Source organism: Bos indicus, chromosome 27, assembly GCF_029378745.1.
Source record: "Bos indicus isolate NIAB-ARS_2022 breed Sahiwal x Tharparkar chromosome 27, NIAB-ARS_B.indTharparkar_mat_pri_1.0, whole genome shotgun sequence".
Taxonomy (NCBI): domain Eukaryota; kingdom Metazoa; phylum Chordata; class Mammalia; order Artiodactyla; family Bovidae; genus Bos; species Bos indicus.
Genome location: NC_091786.1, coordinates 17,516,998 through 17,534,097, shown reverse-complemented (window position 1 = coordinate 17,534,097; position 17,100 = coordinate 17,516,998). Strand labels below are relative to the sequence as shown.

The 17,100-nt window shown below is 37.5% G+C and overlaps 1 long non-coding RNA gene across 4 annotated transcripts in view; it reads left to right on the top strand.

The window, feature by feature from the left end:
• Window positions 1–1,137: 1,137 nt before the first annotated feature.
• Window positions 1,138–17,100, top strand: part of LOC139180227 (uncharacterized) — a 478,513-nt gene continuing 462,550 nt past the window's right edge. For 3 of the 4 annotated variants that reach the window (XR_011564556.1, XR_011564555.1, XR_011564554.1), the window contains exon 1: window positions 1,139–16,367. This is a non-coding gene — a long non-coding RNA (uncharacterized lncRNA). Of the gene's footprint in view, window positions 16,368–17,100 lie in introns of all 4 variants that reach the window. The other variant, XR_011564557.1, reaches the window with a different exon arrangement.

Genomic DNA, 17,100 nt, shown 5'->3' with positions numbered 1-17,100 from the left:
CTTCAGTATCCCTCAACACTTCTTTCTTTCAATTAAAAAAAATCTGCAAGTAAAATATATTTAGCTTTAATGTGAAATATTAAATATGCACTACACTTCAGTTACTTGACATACAAACTTCTACCAGTTGTGCCTATTTAGACAAAGGCATAAACCTAGACATAAATAGAAGAGGATTTCAAAGAATAAGTAAAACCTATTTTACAAATATTTATACTTTATTAATTCATGCATTTGTTTCTTTGTCACTTCTCTAAGTTAAATTGATTGCCAATGGCATGTCAGGTCTCAGGGACTCAGTAATGAGCAAATAGAACATATAGAGAACTCATAGAACTCACCACAGGTTTTCAAAAGGAGCCTATTGACTTTGAATTTTTTTAAAAAATTCATGTAATTGGTTTAACATGATTTCCCTTGGTGCTGTTTAGTTTTTCGTAGGCTACAATGAATGGTAAATTAAATGTGGAGTATTAGAAGTGAACAAAATGCTAAAAATTGATGTATAAAAAGCCCAGTAACCTGGGGTCACTCAATATAGTGACAATATTCATTTGACCATCATTAGAAATTTTAGAAAAATGTTTTTGTCATTCTGTTGCTTAAAAATATAAAGTTCTAATACAAAGTATTATAAATGTCACCATTGAATAGTTTATCATTCACATCTCAAATTTTATGAAATTTTTCATTTTTTTTTAAATTACAATTTTTTTTGGCTGTTCTGGCTCTTTGTTGTGGCACTCGGGTTCTCTAGTTGTGGTGCTTGGGCTCCAGAGTTTGTGGGCTCAGTATATGCCGCCTGGGGGCTTCTCTAGTTACGGTGCACAGGCCACGATCTTAGTTCCTAAACCAGGAATCTAACTCTCGTTCCCTACATTGAAAGGATTCTTAAACACTGAACCAACCAGGGAAGTCCCTGAAATTTGTTGAAATTATCAGAGAATTTCCTTCTTCTGTGCTTTGAAATGTCTCATGAATCCTTTAAATTTTTGTATTCCTTTTGACTGTTTCTCAGTGCTATTTTTCTGTATTTAGATTAAAACCTATACAATACGTTTTTGTAATGTTCTAGTTTGTTTAACCATAAATTATATGTTGTTTTATAGATTATCATTTCTGTTTTTTCTCCATGCAATGTCTATTTTTTAAAAAAGTATATTGATAAAATAGTGTCAAAGTTAGTATATATGTTACTATTTATAGTAATATATACAAGTATATATGTTACGAGGCATCAGCGGTTTAAATTGATGTCTCTGTGTGTAATTATTTTTATACCATCTCCTCTCTAGATTCCTTAATATTGTGCTCAGAATCAAAATGACTCTAAATAAATGACTATTTACCAAGTGCAAGTTAGTCAAGAGTAAGAGTTTTGAAAATGAAATAAATATTCTACCAAAAGACAGCTCCACATAAATGCTGAGTACAGAGGAAATCTCTGAATTGTGAAAATGTGACACAGCAGGTGGTTTTTACCTTTTGACCTTCAATGATTCCAGTCACTGGAATTAACAGGTTGAGTTTTTGCTGAGCACAAAGCAATTTCTGTGGCAACATTTTACATAGGGCCAAAGAGCAAACTAAAAAGCAGAAAGTGACTTTGTGTGATTTTCTGAGCAGCACAAAAGCATCATTGAATTGTTTCTCTTTGTACAGTGTAAGAAATGTTAGCTCCACTGTAACTCTTACCCCAGGCTTTCTAATTGTTTAGTCAGCAATGGAAGATAGTTGGCACACTTTTCTAGTGCCTCTCTGCTTTATTTTAATAGATAATACTTGAGTATCTAACAACACTTGTAGCTCTGAATTACTGAAAATGTTATTTAAATTTTTGAAAATGCAGTGAAATAGGCTTCCCTGTATCCTTTGAGTATTAAAATTTTCAGTGACCTAGTGCAAAGACATACATTTATTTAAATGTAATACTTCAACCTATAACTTTATATTTCATACTAGTTAATTTTTAATTCAGTGCTAGCTTTTGTGATCTATGAATAGTGAAAACTGGTGGAGGAGGAAAGATTCATACAAAAATAATTACTGTAACATGCAGGAGGATGCAATTAAACATCTGATTTATGTGGTAGAGAAGTGAATGCATCAGGAGCTCAAAGAAAAAGACCCATACCAGGCAAGGAGTAGTCATCAAGGTTTTCTAAGGAGTGGTAAAAACTGCACTAGATCTGAATAGAAGAACATAGTTGGATAGGCAGAGGGGAGAGAGAAGGAAAGAATGTGTCCAGGCACAGGAAGTGGAATTCAGTTTGGACAAAGTCTTAAGAATTATGTGTCCAACACTCTTAAATTGAACAGGAGCTTCCTTTAGTTCTGTGATCATTCTTGCAGTTGTTTTAGTTTAAAAATGACCTTTAAAGTCTCCATTCATGTCCAGTCAAAAAGTGCAATTGACTTCTCTTTTGAAGTGTTACTTCTGTCCATCCCCTTTTCCAGTCTCTTCGGCCCCTGTGGTTGTGATTCTTTGTCCTGCTTGATTTACTCCAAGGGCTTCCTAACACACCTTGCTTCTAGTCCATCCCACCTCACATTTATCCTGTGTCTTGAAATGCACATCCTATAAATGATCTTAAAATGACTCTCTTCGTCCTATCATCAACCGCAGCTTATAAAATTGTCTTAAAAGCCTAAGCTGTCATTTAAGGCTCTCAGTATGCCGAACAAAACTGTGATTTTCCTATCACATCTCCCACTCTTTAGGAGTTATCTTCCTTTGGAAGGCTAATGTATATTTTTCTCTAAATATGTCAGACTCTTTCCAGACCTGGTGATTTTTTTTCATGCTATGAATGCATTCCTGAAATGCACTCTTATCTCTTCTTCATCGTGCTAAATCCTATCCAGTTTTGAAGGTACAAGTCTTTCTCTCCATGAACTCATCCAAGACTATGCCAATTTTAGTGAATCTTACTTCCCCGAAGTCCTACAATGCTATTTAATTTTTTTTTTTGGTTTATTTCTTTTGGTCGTGCTTTGTGATATGTGAGTTCTTAGTTCCCCAACCAGGTATCAAACCTGTGCCCCCTGCATTGGAAATGCAGAGTCTTAACCACTGGACTGCCAGGGAATGACCTCCAATGCTATTTAATTAACTTATATGGCATTTATACATATTATTCTGTCTTGTTAATTAACTTTTTAATATTTGCCTATCCTGTCTTTAATTTCCTCCAAGATAAGTACTAAATATCAATAATCATTTATATGAATATTAAGAAATGTCTAATTGAACTCTGTACATAGTAAGTACTTAATTAAATACTTCATGCATTAATTGAGTGGTAAATGAAATTAGCGCTTCTAAGATAGGCCAAATTTGGAGCACCTTCAAAATTTCTCTTTTTACTGGTACATGAACAGGTAGAGAGAGGTCAGTGTTTTCTAAATTTTGAGTTTCAGATTCACAGACTAAAATCCAAACCCTAAGTGTCACAACTATAGTATGTGTCAAGATCGTCTGACCTTGTACATTGCAAATTTAGTCAGCCAGAAATGGGAGAAAGAACTTTCATTTCTAGCGTTAATGACAAGCAAATAAAATTTTCCTTTTATTACTACGGACTTCCTATCTCCCACACCTTTTCATATGACCTCTGAGAATGGGAGAGGACCTTTTATTTATTTATTTATTTTTGGCTGTGTTGGTTTTTCTTGCTGTGCTGGCTTTTCCCTACTCCTGGTGGGCAGGGGCTCTTCTCTAGTTGCAGTGTGTGGGCTTCTTATGGCAGTGACTTCACTTGTTGCTGAGCACAGGCTCAGGGCCCACAGGCTTCAGCAGTTGTGACATGTGAGCTCAATAGTTGTGGCTCCCAGGCTCCAGAGCACAGACTCAATAGTTGCGGCACATGGGCTTAGTTGCCTGTGGCATGTGGGTCTTCCTGGATCAGTTGATGGAACCCACGTCTCCTGCATTGGCAAGTGGATGCTTTACCACTGAGCCACCAGGGAAGCCCTGGGAGAGCCTCTTAATGAAAGCGCTGTTTATTTTCTTTTGACACAGTCCTATTTGGGTAACAGATATGCAGTAGCTTTGGTTTCCTTATTTTCTGAAGTTGTTTCCATAATTGGGCTTCCCAGGTCGTTCAGTGGTAAAGGATCTGCCTCCCAATGCAGGAGAAATAGGTTTGACCCTGGGTCAGGGAGATCCCCTGGAGAAGGCAGTGGCAGCCCACTCCAGTATTCTTGCCTGGGAAATCCCATGGACAGAGGAGCCTGGAGGGCTGCAGTCCATGGGGTCATGAAAGAGTTGGACACAATTTAGCGACTTAACAATAGCAACAGTTTTTGTAATTACTGGATTTAGCTACTCATTCAGCGGTTACAGAGTACCTGTTACAGCACTTATTCCAGACCATCCCTCTGAACAGGGATGGAGATACAGGAGGCAAATAACAAAGACGTAATTCTTCCTCTTGTGAAACTCACCACACGATAATTGATATTTAATCAAATAAGTGGTTGGTCGTCATGATACCTAATTTATACTTTTAAATACATAATCCACTGCCATTCTTATACTTAAGAATCGTACCTTGTATAAGATGAACCAAAAATTATTAATTTGTGAAAAAGTTACTCCCAAAGAGTAGAATAATATGACGGTTGCTTTCAGTGGGAATCAAAATATGTTCTTTTGCTTTCTTTTTTAAAAAGTATTTATTTATTTGACTGTATTGGGTCTTAGTTGCAGCATGTGGATTCTCATTTGCAGCGTGTAGGTTCTAGTTCCCAGACCAGGGATCGAACCTGGGCCCCCTGCATTGGGATCGTGGACACTTAGCTACTGGGCCACCAGGGAAGTCCCTTTTCCTTTCTTTTTAAGGGCTATCAGTGTGTAATCCAATGTTGTGACACTTGAATGCTATAAGATATTAGAGACCAGGCCACATGAATATTACTATCTGCTTTAAGCAAAGTTCTGTTTCCAACCTATTGAACCAATTTGAAGTATTTATATATGTGTACTCTATCTTCAAATAGATTATACTTTCCTTTATTCCAAATCATATTTTCACATCTCCGTGTTTGGGTCTATGTCAAGTCTGCCTTTCTCTTTCTATCTGTCCATCTTCTGTGAAATCTACTGGGCCCAACTCAAGTTCTAGTCTTGTTGTAAAGTTTCTCTGATGCTTTTAGTACATAGTACAGTAAGAACTGCAGTGGAGCACATTTCCAAATGCTGTTTTGTTTTTTAATTATTTCATGACTTTTTAGAAACCCAGCCAATTTGAAGTCTTTTGTGGGAAGAGATGTTTTTTCCCTCTGAGGTTTTAAAATTTTGTATTTGTGTAACATTGTGCAGTTTACGAAGAGGACAATGCATATTTCGTTCATAACTAAGAGGAGTAGCTTGATATAACCAACCTTATAATTATGCTCTTCCGGCATGCTACAGGGCGAAGGAACAAAGCAAGTACACAGGTGAAGATTGGAATGAATGTTTAATAATAACGCTTATTATTAGTAGCAGGAATTCTTAATGGAAGAGATTTATCTTTTTTCCCAGTGCAGTGAAAATCCAGGGTTTCAGAGAAAAGGGATATAAATTCATTGTTTTGCTTTGCTAAATTAAAGGAGTCTGCCAAAGCCAGAGTTTCTAGGAAACCAATCTAGTTTTTAAATCATTTGTGGGTGTGCTTAGTGTCTCAGTCGTGTCTGACTCTTTGCGACCCCTGCAGCCTGCCAGGCTCCTCTGTCCATGGGGATTCCCCCATGGAGTGGGTTGCCATGCCTTCCTCCAGGGGATCTTCCCAACCCAGGGACTGAACCCAGGTCTCCTGCATTGCTGGTGGATTCTTTTCTGTCTGAACCATATTTATGTATAATTTTTTATGCTTTAATAAAAACGTGCTATCTCATGATGAGATATTTCTTTAATTATCTGGCTTCAGTATGGGCATATACCAAATGTTAAATGTTCCAGCCCTTTTGCTTCATTACTGATCGATACTATCAATAGCATGTACCCATAGTGGAAATTGCCAAAAAGAAAGCTGCCAGGGCACAAACCTGGACTTAGCTGCCCTGAGCATACCTTTCAGTACTACCCAACTCTGCCAGATATAACAAATTTGAAATTAATTCAACAAGCTATATAGAAAATTCAAGTGGAGCTATTTGAAACAAAACACTAGGCCAAAACATAGTTTTGTTTACATAGCTGATTTGTGAATATTGGAAGACAATTTAAAGATATTTATTATTTGTGTTTTCTTTATTTCTTTTTCCATTTTTACTTTCTTCAACAATAAAATATGTTAATAAGGAGGAAGATGAAATGTTTTACTGGATTTTTAGAAATATAAACCACTTATTCTCATCAAGTAATTAAAATATCTTATTTAAGGAGATATTTTAATGATTTCAGGCAGTAAAAATACTGGGTCTGTACTAGTTATAAATATGTGATATATATGCTAAATAATGTACATTGTCTTCAGAGTCTGCACACGCCCTGTCTGAAAACCTTGGAGCAGGCTTCCAGCTTGCAATTATTTTACAGCATCTTAATTAGTATGATCTGTTGAAAACCCTAGTCTCAGTTAATATTTATACAGATGTCTATGCTTAGCAGCCGCCCAGTTATAAACAAGCGTAAATGAACCTTTGGTAAACCGTATGTAATATGGTCATTCATTTTGCATGCACTCAAACTATTTTGCAGCATCACTACCTGCATTATTTATATCTCTCTCCTATGCCTTGCTGATGTGAAATGAGCTCAGAGTCAACTGTTTACAGGCTAAATCTCTTAATATATGCTCTTATAATGGGATGAAATAAGACTGACAAGGTATTACTAGGCAATAATTGGTGATAAGCTTTGATGATGGCATTTTTTGGAAGAGCATTTTTAATGCTGATCTTACTATGTGCATCATTTGTGGCATTGATTCAGTTCTGAGGATAAACTTGTTTCCAAGAAAAATGCACATATGGGGACCAGAGAGAAAGTCTCTGTACCCAAACGAATGTTTCTGCTTAGCAGTCCGTATCAACCTGAGGCTCTGCCATAGCTGAACCACTTCAGTGAGGTTACGGATGGCCAGCAGCTGCTCTGGTTCTGGGTCTAGAATTTTTTTCTTGGTCATCAGACCTTCATCTTGGTTCTGCATTTAACAGAATCATTGTAAAACTACACAGTGTCTTTTGGTTAGAAATTTGTTCTCATTCTCTGCTGAAATAAATTCTGTTATGTGTGTTTGTGTGTACACGGGTATCTACATGTACATAGCTTCATTCATTTTGAAATCAAACTGTTAGTGCTCACCTCAGTATGAAAGGCTGTGTGTATGTGTGTTTGCTAGTGGCAGTACGTTTTTTTAGAAATAACCTGCTCTGGTTCAGTTGAATGCATTTCTTCGCTTTTTGTAGGGACTTTTTCCCCTTCTCCTCTCTCAGTGGGCTCTTTTACCACATCACAGAAATTTGGAAAAGTAGAAATGAAGCAAAGGTGTAGAGGAGACAAGGGCAGTATCAGCAGTGGCTATTAGCAATAAAATACTGAAAAACACCTGTTCAGAGTATTTTGCATGTAATTTGATGTAGAAGTTACACAATGCAGTAGATATAGACCCTTAACAGGAAATGCTTTCCAGCGTTGTGTTTGTGTGTCTGTGTGTGCACTTGTCGTCTGGGGGTCATTTGTTAACATTTGAATTAGTATTTTACATTTTCCCTTAAAGTCATATCCAACTATGGAAATTTGAATAGTGCCTTTTTTTCTCCCTCTGTCCATTCTGTGGTCTTTTATTCTGGCTTTTAAATACAAAAAAACTGTCATAGAATGTGTCATCCTTGTATCTTAGAATCTGAGATTTCTGAATTTGTATGATTATGTAATAGTATACAAACTGTGAAAGGAATAATTTACTACATATATTTTATCTCTATATTTATGGTGGGACAAAAGTAGACTGTTCTATAGACTGTTCCTCCCCTGCCACCAAGATACAGGGAAGAAAAGACCTTAGAAAACTCTAGAAATTATTGTACAGTGTCTATGAACTTTTGAAAACAAACTCAATGGCTTATATTTCTTGGTATTTTCTTTAGCACAAAGCATAGTGCCTTGCTCAAAAATAGTCTTTGTAGTATGAATAAATATATGATTGGATAGAGAGGTGAATGAATTATGCCTCTGAATCTTAGGAAAAGGGAATCTTACAGCCCAGGAACAAATGGGATGGTAGTAGTTTTTTTAGGGCCAACTACTTTAGTAAATGCAGTGGTCATTCATTTTGCACACTGATGTCCTAGATTAATATTTCTAATTAGTGGTGGTTCTTTGGTGTCAACTGAGTGAATTCCTATTTTAGCTTTTCTTGCCCTTATTGTGTAAGAAATGTCTCCAATGACACTCAGTTGCTCTTTGCCTAGAATTTGAGTGCAGAAACAAATTTTACGCTTAAAGTGGATTAGAATATTTCACATACATTGGACGGGGATGAATACCCTGTTAGGAGCAGACGGCTGTAATTAGAATGTGCTCCTATGGCAGGGAATTTGATTAGAGCTGAGAAAGTTATAAATTCTTCATGGGAAGAAATTATCTGATAAAATTAAAAATTACCTCTGTTTCATGGATATTCTTTCTACTTCTTACCCACAAAGTTGCTAGTGCTAAACTGTGTGATACAAAGGTACCTTAATAATAAAATGAAATTGGCTAACAGAAAATAAATTTAAAATATAAAAATCTTAGATCCCAAAGTAAAGACAACGGTTAAAGATAGTGCTCAGAAGCAGCGATTTCTTCTGCAGTTGCTTTACATATAATCTTTTTATGGCACACACACATATATAAGAAAAGCACCTATTTTTTTAAAGTTCTTTTAAAAATTATGTGGTTAGGAACAACATATAACAGGAGCAGTACTGGGGGTTACTGAAAAACCTGGTGATGGGAAGTTATTTAAATATATTTTTGCATATAAGAGAAAAACACACCATACCGACAAAAGACCAAGAGCTGTATTCCCTGTTAAAGTTGTATATTCTCTCCATGCTAGTCCCTTTCTGCTTCTGATCCTTTGCCAGATTCAACTGTAGTTTGCTTTCCAGCCAAGTTGAGCTTTCATATATACTGAAGAATTCAAGAGTTAGAAAAACTGTCCAGAATTTTCATATCATGTCTTCCCATGCAATTGAAGGGATTATAGGTAGTGAAAGTGTCTCTATTACTTAAATAGATGCCTGGGACATTTAAAGCAGATCGGAAAATCCTTTAAGAACATTGATACTTCAAGAATTTGGAGGAAGAAAAAAAGAGACTAAAACTTACAGTTTCTCTTTGGAACTGAAGAATCCAACTTTTCATAAAGGACTATAGAGAATTTGACACCTTTTAGAAGCCAATAAGTAATGAATATTATAAACATTCAGTATGATTAAAGACTCCATAGACATTATAAGATATTATAAGGAAAAATATCTGTCAACCTTTAGTTTTAAATTGTAGAATCCTGACTCTTAATTGCTAATCCAGTGGTGGAAATAGAATAGAGACTTGAGGTACTGGGGGGAGGTATTCACTGAAGTCTGTGCCAGGCAACTGCCGTCTTTATTACCTGGCATACTGTTAGCTGCTACCCCCTGACCACCTACTGTCCAAGTGACACCGATTTCCTTCTCTTCCCTTTTATTTTCCTATTGCTCTTTATTAGAAAATTAGCTCTAGGACAGTGGTTCTCAATGGGGTAGTTCCTCCCATCCCAGGGGATTTTGGTGAATGTCTGGAGACATTTTTGGCTTTCGGACAGTATGGGTGTTTGTGTGAGTGCTGCTGGCATCTAGTGGTAGAGGCCCAAGATTCTTCTCAACATTCTGCAGTGTACACAACAGCCCCCAAAGGCAGTTATCTCTCTGACCCATGATGTCAGTAGTACTGATGGTTGGAAAAATCTTCTCTAGGCAGAAAAAGCAAAGAATCATAATCCTATCACTTTGTGGAAATTCTGTCTCCTGCCAGGAGCATTTTTATGTTTGTTACATGTTGAGTTCCTCCTGAAGTAGACACTAAGATGGAAATGAGCCAACAGGGTAATTTTTAGGCAATAATTTAGGGATTAGCACCCTTGGAAGGATACCTTCCTTCTTTTCTTACCCAGAAAGCATGATTGGGCAGAAAAAGTTGAGCTGAAATGAAGTTCCAATGAGGGCATCAACCAAATCCACCAAGAACTAGGAAGTTGGGGTGACTGTCGGGGGCTCCAGGCGCTGAGCAGGCCAGTCCTCGGTACCCACCCTGCCATTTAGTCATGAGGCGTGGGCTTTCCTGGGTGGAGCCACGGTTTGAGTGAAGCAGCGTTCTTTGAAACATTCCCCAGCGGAGACTTGACAGCCGAGGGCCATCTTTGCAACAGCACTTCCAGCCACTGGGGAAATAGGGTCTTCCTGAAATGGGAGTTCAGGTAGGGAATCCTGGAGTCTGCTGATTTTCTACAAAGCTCGATAGTGAAGCTTGCAGCCTGTACTGCTCTAGAGAGAGAAGATCCTATGTGTAGTTAAGAGCCTGAATCTAAGGTTCAGTGTTTTGATCTTTTGAGATAGTCAAGGTATTTCAAATGCCATTATACTTTTAAGTAATGTGATCATATGCAAAGAGCAACACTTGTTTTGAAGAATATAGGTATGTCAAAATTAAACTGATAGTTAAGCAGGATAGAAAGACACAAAGCAAAGAAAATGAAAAATTATTTTCTACCCTATGTAAAACTGTGGTAGATATTTTGAAGAAAAAGTTTTGCAGTTTATTTCCAATATTATTAATTAGTAAGTACTAATGTCACCATATTTTAAACTTAAGTCACTAATTAAATCACATAAGATGTCAAAGATACCAACTCTGCTTTCTGGAAGCAAATATTATCTATTTATAATAAAACTTTAGCTATTAATATATTGCTAATATAAACACTAAACATATGTTGGGAAAGACTTCATTAACAAGGGAAATATATAAAATAATACAATAAGACAATACAGTACAATTCAGTTAAATATTTTTTGAAAAGCTAAAATGCTCAGGGTAACAGTAAATATATCTCAATGAGTAAGAAAGATACTGTTTTTGGTAGAGGAATATTCATAACCCAGCAGCATCATAAAAGGGATGCTTAAAAAATAATAAATATGATACACCAAGGGCTTCCTTGGTGGCCCAGATGCTAAACAATCTGCCTGCAATGCAGGAGACCTTAGTTCAGTCCCTGGGTTGGGAAGATCCTCTGGAGAGGGATATGGCTCCCCACTCCAGTATTCCTGCCTGGAGAATTCCATGGACAGAAGAATCTGGCAGGCTGTAATCTGTGGAGTCACAAAGAATTGGAAATGACTGAGCAACTAACACACACATGATACACCCCAGAAGCAATATGAGTCATGCTGCTGAATTAAGGTGATCAGAGAGAATGCAAGTATAGACAGGATTTTGACATATAAAAATGAATGATGTATGAGGTTATCTCAGGCGGAAGAAAAAGCATAAGCATTTTATTTAAACAAAGATATGTATTTTGGAGAATAATATTGGCTTTATAGAGAGTTGTCGTCTTTTTCACTTGACCTATCTATTTAATAAAAGGAAAACTCCAGAATAGATAGTTAGACAGTTTTAAATATCTACGGTAAAAAAGCAGTATTTCTTTGGGTTAAAAACCTTTTTTCTTCATCTTTGTAAGGCAGTACTTCAATGAGTATTTAAATATTTTTGATTAGATATGGAACATCCACTGGGGAAGAATTCATGAGAGGTTAACTTTTTGTTAGCAAGTATATACCTATCAGAACTAGGCTCAGACATTTTCAGGATGAACAGATCAGAATAGGTTATAGTCAAAAACCCAGGAAGATACCAAAAGGATCAGGAGAATTGGAGATGTTACAGTATTGGAATGAGACTTGGGATTGGTTATTCAGGAAATCAGTACGAAGAGATATGTTCCAAAGTCAGTTATGCTTCAGTGAAAAAAACTAAAGGAGAGAGATGTGTTCTAAACATTCGTCTGAAAAGCAGTTATCAGTTTACGAGGTAAATATAGATGTGGTACAAAGATTATTGGCTGAAGATACAGACCAAGTTTAAATCCCAGAGTAGCAATCTGACCTGCTGTTGAAGCCGGTAGATGAAGATACAGCAGCAGGAAGTCAGTAACTGTATACAAGGAGTGTTCATATTGAGAATTCTGTCCTTTACGAATCAACAAGTAGAAACTTTGGTTGGTAGGGATGAAGGAAGTATGTATAGGAAATAAAGGGCCAACTTAGCAGGAAAGTATTCAGATATACAGAAGAAGCTTAGAACATAATGCTCAAGGAACCAAGCTATCTAGCAAAAGAGAAACAAACAACCAAGAGGGGACTGGAGAGAGAAAGTGGGAGAGTAAAGTGGTTTACCAGCAGAATGAAGTTCCAGGCATCTCATCTGATTTCAGCCTGAAACAGCAGATAGTGAATGAGTGATCTAGAAAAGCATTGTGGCAGGTAGGCTCTGAGAGGCTCCAGTCTCTTCCTTCTGTTGTTCATGGCTTGCTGTGATCCTCTTCTCCTAAATGTGGGTGGGAACACATGACTTGTTTCTAACCATAAAATGCAGCAATAGTGGTCAAATATCACTCCATGAGATTTTGACTTCAGTCATGCTGTTATACTCTCTCTCTGGCTCTCTCCTTTGCTGGCCCTGATAAAGTAAGCTGCCTTATGAAGAGACCCATGTGGCAAGAAACCAAGAGTCAGCAAGAACTGTAGGTTCTCAGTTTGACAGCCTCCAAGGAACTGAATCCTTCCAATACCTATGCACACTTGGAAGTGGTAGAGCTTGAGATGAGATGCCAACCCTGGTGGGCAGTGCAATTGCAGCCTTGTAAAAATTGCTGAAGCAGAGGACACAGCTAACTGGAGTCCAGATTCCTTACCATAGAAACAGAGGAATAAATATGGATGTTGTTTTGAGGCTAAGTCATAGTAATGCATTCAGTTCAGTTCAGTCACTCAGTTGTGTCCAACTCTTTGCACCCTATGAACTGCAGCACACCAGGCCTCCCTGTCCATCACCAGCTCCCGGACCTTGCTCAAACTCACGTCCATTGAATCGGTGGTGCCATCCATGCATCCCATCCTCTGTCATCATCATCCCCTTCTCCTCCTGCCTTCAATCTTTCCCAGCATCAGGAGGATCTTTTCCAATGAGTCAGTTCTTCACATCAGGTGGCCACAAGAATTTCAGCATCAGTCCTTCCAGTGAATATTCAGGACTGATTTCCTTTTGGATTGACTAGTTTGATCTTGCAGTCCAAGGGACTCTCAAGAGTCTTTTTCAACACCACAGTTCAAAAGCATCAGTTCTTTGGTGCTCAACTTTCTTTATGGTCCAACTCTCATTTCCATACATGACCACAGGAAAAACCATAGCTTTGACTAGATGGAACTTTGTTGGCAAAGTAATGTCTTTGCTTTTTAATATGCTGTCTAGGTTTGTCGTAGCTTTTCTTCCAAGGTGCAAGTGTCCTTTAATTTCATGGCTGCAGTCACCATCTACACTGATTTTGGAGCCCAAGAAAATAGAGTCTGTCACTGTTTCCATTGTTTCCCCATCTGTTTGCCATGAAGCGATGGCACTGGATGCCATGATCTTCATTTTTTGATTGTTGAGTTTTAAGCCAGCTTTTTCACTGTCCTCTTTCACTTTCATCAATAGGCTCTATAGTTCTTCCTCTTCACTTTCTGCTATAAGGGTGTTGTCATCTGCATATCTGAGATTATTGATATTTCTGCCGGCAAGCTTGATTCTGCTACTGCTGCTAAGTCGCTTCAGTCATGTCCGACTCTGTGCGACCCCATAGACAGCAGCCCACCAGGCTCCCCCGTCCCTGGGATTCTCCAGGCAAGAACACTGGAGTGGGTTGCCATTTCCTTCTCCAATGCATGAAAGTGAAAAGTGAAAGTGAAGTCGTTCAGTCATGTCTGACTCTTAGCGACCCCATGGACTGCAGCCCACCAGGTTCCTCCATCCATGGGATTCTCCAGGCTATTCTAGCTTGTGCTTTATCCAGCCCGGCATTTTGCATGATGTACTCTGCATATAAGTTAAATAAGCAGGGTGGCAATATACAGCCTTGATGTACTCCTTTCCCTATTTGGAACCAGTCCATTTTTCCATGTCCGGTTCTAACTGTTGCTTCCTGACCTGTATACAGGATTTTCAAGAGGCAGGTCAGGTGGTCTGGTATTCCCATCTCTTTCAGAATTTTCCACAGTTTATTGTGATCAACACAGTCAGAGGCTTTGGCATAGTCAATAAAGCAGAAATAGATGTTTTTTTGGAACTCTTGCTTTTTCCATGATCCAGTAGATATTGGCAATTTGATCTCTGGTTCCTCTGCCTTTTTAAAATTCAGCTTGAACATCTGGAAGTTCATGGTTCATGTACTGATGAAGGCTTGCTTAGAGAATTTTGAGCATTGCTTTGCTAGCATGTGAGCTGAGTGCAATTGTGCAGTTGTGTGAGCATTCTTTGGCATTGCCTTTCTTTGAGAGTGGAATGAAAACTGACCTTTTCTAGTTCTGTGACCACTGCTGAGTTTTCCAAATTTGCTGGAATATTGAGCGCAGCACTTTCACAGCATCATCTTTTCGGATTTGGAATAACTCAGCTGGAATTCCATCACCTCCACTAGAGCTTTGTTCGTAGTGATGCTTCCTAAGGCCCACTTGACTTCGAATTCCAGGATGTCTTGGTGTGATATCTGGGTCATAAAGATTTTTTTTTTTTTTTTTTTGTATAGTTCTTCTGTGTATTCTTGCCACCTCTTCTTAATATCTTCTGCTTCTGTTAGGTCCATACCATTTCTGTCCTTTATTATTCCCATCTTTCCATGAAATATTCCCTTGGTATCTCTGATTTTCTTGAGATCACTAGTCTTTCCCATTCTGTTGTTTCCTCTGTTTCATTGCATTGATCACTGAGGAAGGCTTTCTTATTTCTCCTTGCTATTCTTTGGAACTCTGCATTCAAATGGGTATATCTTTCTTTTTCTCCTTTGCTTTTCGCTTCTCTTCTTTTCTCAGCTATTGTAACACCTCCTCAGACAACCATTTTGCCTTTTTGCATTTCTTTTTCTTGTGGATGGTCTTGATCACCACCTCCTGTACAATATCACGAACCTCTGTCCATAGTTCTTTAGACACTGTCTTTCAGATCTGAACCCTTGAATCTATTTATCACTTCCCTTTGGCTTTTCTATGTTAGGCAGCAGTGGATAACTGACAGACACTGAGTTGGTGATGAGGCTTAGTGATGTTGTGTTGAATGGCTTCAGAAGCAAACAGGGCCTTGAGGACAAGGTCATCTCTACACAGGATCAGTCCCTGTCAGCAGTACAGGGCCAGTGCAGGACAGTCTTCTACAGCCTCCGCTCCTTTTCTTGCAGGAGTGATGCCATTTTGCTGTATGGACTTTGTGGTTGCAGGCTGTAAACCCGTGAATGGGCAACGCACAAAGATCTGCCTCTCTTTAAACAAGTACCCTGTCCAGTTTCACTGCTGTTGTGTAAAACAGAGTTTGGGTAAAATCCAGTTTTGCAGAATCCAGTTTTAATAACTGAAAGACAAAGAGAATTTCAGTGATGTTCAAAAATATGTTCAGTGTTCTTAGTGAATTTAAAAATAAGCTTTTTGTGTGATGTTTTCAAGTCCTCAAATTCTTGAATCCCGTTTTCTTTTTCTTCCTGTAATCTTTAATGGAATCAACGATTTTTCATTTAGACCCTTAGAAGGGCAATGTGAAAAATCTTGATCCCCAAAGGATATTATATTCTAACAGCTTACTGGAGTGAAAGAAAATGCACTTTTCTTTCCTGTGAAACAACACTATATTTTAGGAAATGAGCAGAAATTAAGGGTTTATTTGATACAGGCATGAGTGATCAAATCTGAATTAGGGTTTCTTGTTTTACCACTGATTCATTTTGTAACCTTGGTAAACTTCTCAGCCTTTTTAGTGTGTGTGTGTGTTTTCCATGACACTTTTAGAAACGAAACAGTATATAAATCTGAAAGATTTTTGAAGATCTTTTTAGTATATTATGGTGTGTGTGACTACTTATTTGAGAAAGTTAGATCATAAGTTCTAAGGTGAGAGCAATGACAACCATATATATCATATTAGTTCCTTGTTATAGAACTTTTTTATATTTTTCTGTTTTAGTAACTGGAATTCCCTGGTAGCTCAGCTGGTAAAGAATCCTGCCACAATGCAGAAGACCCTGGTTTGATTCCTGGGTCAGGAAGATCCACTGGAGAAAGGACAAGCTACCAACTCCAGTGTTCTAGGTGTCCTAGATTTAAAGGTAATTTCTTTTGTATAAAATTTAGTCACAGGAGTGGAACATCTCTTGAAAAATAGGTGATTAAATTCATGCAATGTAGAATTGTGAATACTTAGAAATATCTAATATTAATAGATTTTTCTTGTTTTATCTATTTTTATAAAAATCTTTTTGTTGAAAAATTGTGTCCTAATTATTTTAGTATGTTTGTAAATTTTTACTGTATTAGAGCTTGCTTTTGTTTATATCAAGGACACATATTTTATAGAATTGGAACATTTTTATATGGTTAGAGAAGAGGAAAAGGAAAATGAAACTGGAAAACCTAAATTAAAAATTGCTACTAAATCAAATCAGAAGTCATTTTTCACATAAACTAAAAGGCCTTTCCTCTGCAAAATAAGCAAACTCTGATAAGAAATCTATAGTGACAAATAGCTTCTTTTCAAAGTATAGTACAATTGGCATTCAGTGTTTTTGGAAGTTGGTTGTAAACAACTTTAAGTAAAGCGCTCCTATGACTTGGTTTTTGGTAAAGACTTTTATGAAGCATTGCAGAGAAAAATTCTTGTAGACTAATAACTGGAGAAGCACAATTTTGAGATAATGTTTTCCTTAGAAGTCAAGCTAATGTATATGCCTTCAAGAAGAGGTCTTTTTATTCAAAATGAGACCAAGCCTGAGAAAGATCTAATTATTAGTTGATATTTTATTTGCATGGAGCGCACCAGGCAGCCAGAGTGCAGATATATCC